This window comes from Nannospalax galili, unplaced genomic scaffold, assembly GCF_000622305.1.
Source record: "Nannospalax galili isolate Female #2095 unplaced genomic scaffold, S.galili_v1.0 scaffold293, whole genome shotgun sequence".
Classification (NCBI taxonomy): Eukaryota; Metazoa; Chordata; class Mammalia; order Rodentia; family Spalacidae; genus Nannospalax; species Nannospalax galili.
This window is the reverse complement of record NW_008337147.1, coordinates 8,116,509-8,124,885: the sequence shown is the minus strand read 5'-3', so window position 1 is coordinate 8,124,885 and position 8,377 is coordinate 8,116,509. Positions and strand designations below refer to the sequence as shown.

Below are 8,377 nucleotides of genomic sequence, written 5' to 3'. Positions count from 1 at the left end.
AAACACTGTAAGTTTTTATAAGGTTTTTAGGCAGAAATATGGGATATATTTTTCACTTTTTTGTGACTCATAAATATTTCTTAAATAGGAATTTAAATAATTTAAATAAAATTTAAAAATAAAAAATTAGAATGTGTTAAAAATTTTAAAGTTTAAGATATCTGCTACAAAAGACACCATTAAAAACAATGAGAATAACACGTTAAGAAAATGCTTAGAAATTATCATGCAGAAACCTGGTATTCAGAATGTGTATATTAAAGATGTTTTTAATTGAATGAAATTTTTTATAAAATAAAAATGAACCTTCAAAAGCTCATAAAAATTACCTATCATTAGTCAGAAAGAAAATTCAAATTTAAATAATGAAAAAACATTACAGACCTATCAAAAAGACAAAAGTCAAAACCCTGATAACACTGAATTATGGTGCAAATGTGAAGAAATCAGTGTTTCATGCATTAAAAGTTGTATGATATAATTACTTTCAAAGAAGATTTGCTACTTTCATGAGTGGAAATACAGACCAACTGGTCAGTATGGTCCTTGCTGTGCAAGCATGAAGATCCGATTTAATCTTCCAGAACCCACATAAATGAGTCAGGCATGGTGGTATGAACTGCAGTCCCCGTGCTGAGGAGGTGGAGGCAGGGGATCTCCTGGGGTTTGCTGGCCAACCAGCTTAGTGGAATGAGAAAGTTCAGTGAGAGACCTTGTCTGAAAAAACAAGGTGAGAGTGATTGAAGGAGACACGTGGAACTTGACTCCTAGCCCTTGCATGTGCACACACATATTCATGTTTACCTACGCATGTACACGAATCCCATCCCCCAACATACACGAATATACAACTACTTTTTTATCCAACAGTTATTCTTGAAGGTGTCTATCCAAGAGAAGTAGATATATGTACCTATTAAAGAGTCTTGTTGAGTAATGTTCATAGCAGTTTTATATACAGCCTTAAACTGGATGTACCCCAAATACCCTCCAGTAAAGAAAAAAGTATTTTTCAGAGTTTATGAAATTGGATACTAGTCAGCAATAACAAGGAATTATTACATCAGTATACATGAATCTCACCATCACAATGATGAGAAAAAAGAGCTAGAAAAAAATAATACATATGTAGTAATTCCATCTATATGAAGTTCCAGAAATGGTGATAATAACTTAGTTTAGAGCAGTTAAAGATTGGTGGCTTCTCAGAGCTTGATAGCCTATTTAGAGGTGAAGGGAACCTTCTATAAAGACAGATAAATGATGGAGAAGGGCTCCTCAGGGGGCATCTACTACCAAATAATGCACCTAAGATTTGTTCAGTTCAATGCAAATTTTAAAACTTCCCGCTATCATCAGCACAAACACCTCCATCACTGTTCAGATTGCCATCTAATATGGCAATCTTCCTTGGCTAAAGGAAGAACAGTAGAATATAGCTTATTTTACCAATTAGTCTGTGGGGGATTTGTAATTCTAATTTATTGTATGAATGTTTAAATTATCTGCAATAAAATTAAATACACAACGACAAAGCAAACATTTGAAAAGTCCTTATAAGAGAGTAAAGGAAACTTGGAATCAATCTCAGTTGTGAAAGAAAATACATCTGAAAAGAAAATAGAAAAACATTGATCTGAGCAATCATTTTGGATATCTTCTTTTATCCTATTCTTACCTTAAGGAGGCAAAAAATAACATATTATTCATAATTTATCCCTGTGGCATATGGTGTTTCTTAGCATGGGTGTTCATTACAAACCAAAGTTTTTGTTTTCCTAACTATTGGGCCAAAAAAGATATCATTCATTATAAAAAATATGGAGAAATCTCAGAGGTAGAATTCCTCCAAAGATATATTCATATTTTATAGGAAATATTGTTGTTTGCACTGAACACAAATTGCCAATATTTCTCTTGAAATTTATTAATAAATTACAAGAAAGACATAATTAATACTTTTTGAAAATGTCAATAGATCTTACATTTCTAAAATGTAAGCTAGCCTGACCTTATATTGTATTTAAATTTCTACCTAGTCAATACTTTCATCAGAGATAGTAAGGCACTTTTTCATATTCTTTTGTATGCCACTGTCAAACTATGAAATTTATATGTAGTTTATGACATAGTAAAACAATTTATCAATGATTTTGAATGACTTTTCTTAAATATCACAGCTAATCTAGATGGCATTAGCTGGCACATTAAGAAGCTGAACTATACACATTTTATGATATCGTCAAGGCAGGAGTTGCTTTAATATGAACTCAATAGAATAAAACTAAATTGCATCTCATACTTTGAAAGAAAGTCGTCCCCAAGTGACAATGAGAGGGAAAGAATAAGACAATGATAAACGTTCCATAAGACTTTTGGAACATCTTATAAGCTGCTGTGAGTAGTTCTTACTGGGGAAGTGGACATATTGAAAAATGATAGTCATTCCACATTCTTAAGACAGGATTTAGTGGAAATAATTTCATAACAACACTTTGAAGTTTTTCCACCAATAGTAAATAAAAAAATAGTGGCATCAAACTTCTATATTTTTTTAAGAGGAAAAGTTTATTTTGTTTCATGGATTTAGTCCATGGTTTTTCGGCACCATTGCTGTGTCAATAATACCATCATGTGGGGACCAAGTCTTCAACACCTAAACTGGCAGGTACATTTTATATACAAACCATATCTAGGGGTTCCATGCAGTCAGGTCATACCTATTCAAATGAACCCTGCATGCCTCAAACTTCTATTAAAATAAAAAATAAACTGAAACCAATTATTAAATTATTCCAAAAAGTTAAAGAGGACAGAGTTCTCTCAAACTTATTCTGTGAGACAAGCATTACTGTTGCAAAAGCCAGAAAATGACAAAGAGTGACAGAAGACTACAGGACTAATCACAGTGGATCAGGAATGATCTCCCTACAAGTAATTTAGTCTGACTAAGGTTTCTGTCTGTTTCACATGTAAAACTTTTGTGAATAATCTGCTAAACTTCCAAAGTGACAAATCAAAAGATGGGGACAAATTGGCATTGACAAATTATCAAATTAGCATTTTTGGTGAATAGTTTTAGAAAGAACAGCTTGCAATCCTGCTTTAAAGGAAGATTTGAAAAATATCAGTTTGTTCTTTCTATCATCAAGGATCTGTCTATCACAGTTGAACACTGGACCCACCTTCAGAAGTGATTTCCCTTAGATGTCAGAAACAGCAAAATCCTCAAGCCACTGTTGCACTGGCTATAGGCACATTTTGTTTCAGGAACTGGAGTCAGGAGATCCAGAGAACTGTATTCCTGAACAATATTGATATTAAATACAAGTTCAAAATTATGAGGTGTTCTGGCTGTGTAGAGACCCAAATTTGAGTATAGAGATACTCATGTTCTTTTTAATTTACTTTTGGTGAATTTTTGTATGTATGACCTCTTAAGTATGAGCCCAAGGAACTTGTCCCTGCTAACTCTTTCTAAGAGCCTTTAAAAGTATCTTGACATTCAATTATAGATACCCAGGAAACAGCCCGCTGAACATATGGGTCTGGAACTAAGGGAAATTAGGACTTGTCTATGTACCAAGGTTACTGGATGAAATAAATTCTCAAGCCAGCCACCTGTTTGAAGTTTGTTACTGTATTTACTGACCAGAGTTTCTTATAGCGTGGAAGCAGTGTAAGTTGAATGAACTACCACAGTTTAATATGAAGGTTGTATTTTGCTGCTGATAGATTTGTCCTTGTCATTATAAATATTACAATCTTGAAGAGGTACAATTGAGTATTAAAAGGGTAAGGGATATAAAATAAAGAGCCAATTTATGAGATATTTATGAAAATTCATGTGAAATAGGAGTGTGGAAACTGGCACTTGAAAATGAATGGAACATTTCTAAGTGATAAAGGGGAAGAAGATGTAATTGAAGTGCCATGAAATAGATTATTTGAGGAACAGAAAAAAAGGCAGGCCTTGTAAGATTATGGCTTTAGTATAATGGCTAGAGTAATATACAGAAATTACATGGAGTGTCTTGTGATTTCTGATAGGATTTTAAAATATTTTATTTGTTTTATTTTTATTATTTTATGTCTATGAGTGTATTGCATGCATGTGTGTAAGTGTACCTGTGTCATGCAATTCCCACGAAGGTCAGAAGCAGGTCTTGGATCCCCTGGAACTGGAGTTATGGATAGTTAGCTGCCATGTGGGTGCTGGGAATCAAACCCAGGTCCTTGCAAGAGCAGTGTTCTTAATCACTGAGCCATCCCTCAAGTCTCAATTTTAGAAATATATAAAGAACAATAAGAAGTGACTGATGCCTACAAGAGGAAATAAAATCAGAATTAAGTTAAAAGAAAGATTACTTTGTTTCCTGTATGGAAGGTGGGGGAAAGGTAGAGAACACCCAGAAAAATCAAAGTGAAAGAAAGGTAGAAAGAAAAATGAGGTTTTGATGAAGATAGTGGCAACGAACATAGAGAAAAATGAGCGGAGTAGAGGAACTGTAATACTGGTCAAAGGAACAACACATAGTGATGGTTGAATCAGGAGTCCTTTATTAGTAAGTGGTCAGAGAGGGGTCTAACTCCCCACAGAACTTTCAACCCCATGAAGCGGCAGATTGAAGTTTATAAAGTTGAAAACCACAATTACATCATGTCAGGGGCAAAGTCAATAATCATAGTTACACCAAACCCGGGACAGGGCGGTTAGCAAAGTGGTTTTTAGTTAACAAAAAGTTTCTATTAGGAAAAAAAAAAAAAACTATTTTCTCAGAACTGCATAGACTATGGGCTCCATGGAGATGAGGATATAGCTGGATGGGAGGATGTGCTACTTGGAAGAACTACCTGGATACTCATAAGTTTCCAAGTATTGTAGAACCATATACTCCCTGTAATTGCCTACATGAGATGTTCTGCTGGGCTAGCTGCAGTGGGAATGGCTGGGCAAAAACACAGGGTAAATCAGGTCAGCTAGAACAAAATGGAGTTAGTTTTGTCATATCAGAAATCACCTATGGGAATGACTTTTACAATAAGGATGTATTCTGGAAAATAACTTTTACCTAACATTTTAAATATAATATAAACAAGCTCACTGAGCCATGTCCTCCTCTTGTGACCTGATCTTGTAGCCATAATCCCTTGGGACCCTTCCTTGTCCTGTACCCAAGATAGTGTTTGAATATGGGTATGCATGTTTCACATATCAAAGCATCAAAGTGTTGCAAACAGCATTTTTCTTATTGTAAACAGTGAGAGATACTGAGAGTCATTTGTTTGTAGTTGTGTGTGTGTGTGTGTTATTCTAGGTCTAGGGATCAAAAGGCAAAATTCTTCTCTGAAAAGACAAGGATGGATCTGACTTTTACTTCCCTATTTCATGTTGGGGATACTGTTTCAATAATGAGCAAAGTCCTTGCTTGGGATCACAGTTCCTAGAGAAATCTGAAGGAATAGGTTCTCAGCTGTTCAGGTCTTCTCTTGACTGGATGCTAAGAGTCAGGCTGTCTTTTATTTATTATTTTTATTTTATGTGTATGAGCATATTAACTGTATGTGTGTAAGTGTACCTGTGTTGTGCAGTGCACGTGCAGGTCAGAAGAAGTCATCAGATCCCCTGGAACTGGAGTTATAGACAGTTGTTAGCCACCATGTGGGATCTGGAAATCAAACCCAGGGCCTCTGCAAGAGCAGTCACTGCTAATAACCACTGAGCCATTGCTCCAGTCTTCAGGCTGTCTTTTTAAAAACATGACTATAATGTGGCATAATGCCATATTTTGGTGCTTTCTGTGAAGAAGAGGTTTTCTTCTCTGAATTCACAGATGGGTGTCTAGAGAAGTCCTCAGGAAAAGGGGATTATCAGATGTCCTAGTCTTACACAAGTTGTATTACAATGAGTATAAGGCTTTCCTTGATAGATTATGCTGGAGCACTAACTCGTATCATTGCCAGGAGAAGTTTGGAGAAAAAAAGGGAATTACTGGATTTAGGCATTCCTAGTCATACACAAGGGGAAGTGATATGAAAACAAACACAAGCCTTTCTTGATAGTTCACACCAGTGTACTTTAATAATTTATTCAGTTTTTCTTGTCTCTTTCTTTATCAGATCAGAACTATAAGGAATTGTGCTCTGAACTTTCACTTTCATTTCACTTTCCTGTTTTCACTATGGGGATCTCTCATTCACATGCACAGTAATTAGTGAATTTGCTTAAAGGAATTGAATCTAAAGTGGCATCAAAGCAAATTTATGAACTTGTATACCAACCATGGGACACTTGATAGATAACCTTGGGAAAAAAATGGGTGATTGATTAAGCTACTATTTAGAAACAGTTCAATGGAAGCATTTAAATCATTGGAACTAAATTGAAGCAGATATAGAGGCTTTTCTAGAGAAAAAGGTCAAACTTCCAATGAAATCACCTCTTACTGATCCTCATATACCTTTTCTGCATAATTCTTTTTCCTTCCACAAAGCTCCCTACCTCAGGGGCTAAAAGCAGTAGAGGAAACTAACTTAGATAAGAAAGGTGCCTGTCTTGGGCAGCTGCTGAGGCTGAACATGTGAGCTCTCCATGCCAGATTTTTCTGCCCTGCATCTCCAAGACTTTTTTAAAATATTTTGTTTATTGTTTTTATCTTTTTTTTTTTTTTTTTTTTTTTTGAGTCACTGAGGCTTATTTAGAACCACTGGGAATCTTGCCAGTGGCCACCTTAGAGATTACATTGGAGATATGAGGGCTCCAGACACTAGGTGGGAAGTGAGGTGACAATGATTTGGATCAGTCACATGAATATGGAGCTGGGGTCAGATTGCGAAGGCACACCAGTCTTAATCTGCCCAGTGCAGACTCCCACCACCAGGTCAGCAATGAAGGTATCCTCCAATGTCCCAACCATTAGCCTGGGCCAGCTTGTATGACTGCAGAGACACAGTCACAGAGCCAATCTGGTTCACTTTGAGCAGGAGGCAGCTACAGGACTTCTTGCCCATGGCCTTGGCAATCCGCCTTGGGTTGGTCACTGTGAGATTGCTCCCAATGATCTGGATGCTTGCACTAGCTCTGAATTTCTGCCAAGCTTCCCAGTCATCCTTGTCAAAGGGGTCCTTGATGGACACCACTGGATAGTCTCGGATGAAGGAGACAGGCCAGCCATCTGGTCAGGCGTGATGTACCTGCTGGCATCATCAGGACACTTGAAGTTCAGGTTGTATTTGTCAGACCTAAGGAACTTGGAGGCAGCTACAACCATGCCAAAGACAACCTTGTCAGTGTAGCCGGCCTTCCCAAGTGCGTTCTTCAGCAGCTCCAGGGCTTCTTTTTTCTCCAGGATGCTGGGAGCAAACCTGCCTTTGTCACCCACATTGGTGGCATCTTTCCCATATTTCTCCTGATGACATTCTTCAGGTTGTGGTAAACCTCTGTTCCAATGTGCCTGGCTTCCTAAAGCTGGAAGCACCTACAAGAAGGAGGATCGTGAACTGTAAGGCCACTTTTTGCCAGCATGAGAACCACTGTTGATCATGTTAAAGCCAGGTTGGTACAGGGGAACACCACTTTCTACAGCACCAGCATTGCAGACAGCTAGGGATACTCCCAGGATGGCATTCTCACCAAACTTAGACTTATTTTCAGTCCCGTCCATTTCAATCATCAGTTTGTCAATCTCCTATGACATTTGGTTTCTTGCTAACCAGAGCAGGTGCAATAGTTTTATTGTGTTCAGCAGCCTTTGAGACACCCTTCCCTATGTAGCACTCCTTACCATTATCCCAGAGTTCCAGGTCCTCGTAGATATCAATTGCGGCACCACTGGGCACAGACGTTTTGAAGTGTAGAGATCAACCTCAGTAGTGGGATTTTCATGAGAGTAAAAAATCTCTCTGGCATGGATCTTGAGAATAGAGCTGGTGAATTTTTGGCCACTGCATCATTCTACAGGAAAGGAAGAGGCAGTGCTGTGGACACTGATGAGAGTGGTCAGAGCAACGAGGCCCTGTTGTTTTTATGTTATGTATATGAGTGTATTGTCTGCATGCATGTAAGTACATCTGTGTTATGCAATACCCACAGAGGTCAGAAGAGGGTATCATATTCCCTGGAACTGTAATTACAGGTGGTTATTAGCCATGATGTGCATGTTGGGAATTGAACCTTGGTCCATTGCAAGAGCAGTCAGTGCTCTTAACTGCTGAGCCATGTTTCCAGCCCTGCCTGTTTTTTTTTTTTTTTAAGGAATATCTTTTCCTTCCTCAAATCTCCTTGCTGCATGTTTGTCTCCTTCTTTTGCTTCTGTCTTATCATGCTGCATTGGAATTCATTTTGCAGCTAAAATGGCGTACATAATTAAAGACAGAA

At 37.4% G+C, this 8,377-nt stretch overlaps 1 pseudogene; it reads right to left on the bottom strand.

Moving 5' to 3' along the window:
* Positions 1-6,803: 6,803 nt before the first annotated feature.
* LOC103733446 lies at positions 6,804-8,159 on the bottom strand (annotated as a pseudogene).
* Between the last annotated feature and the right edge of the window lie 218 nt (positions 8,160-8,377).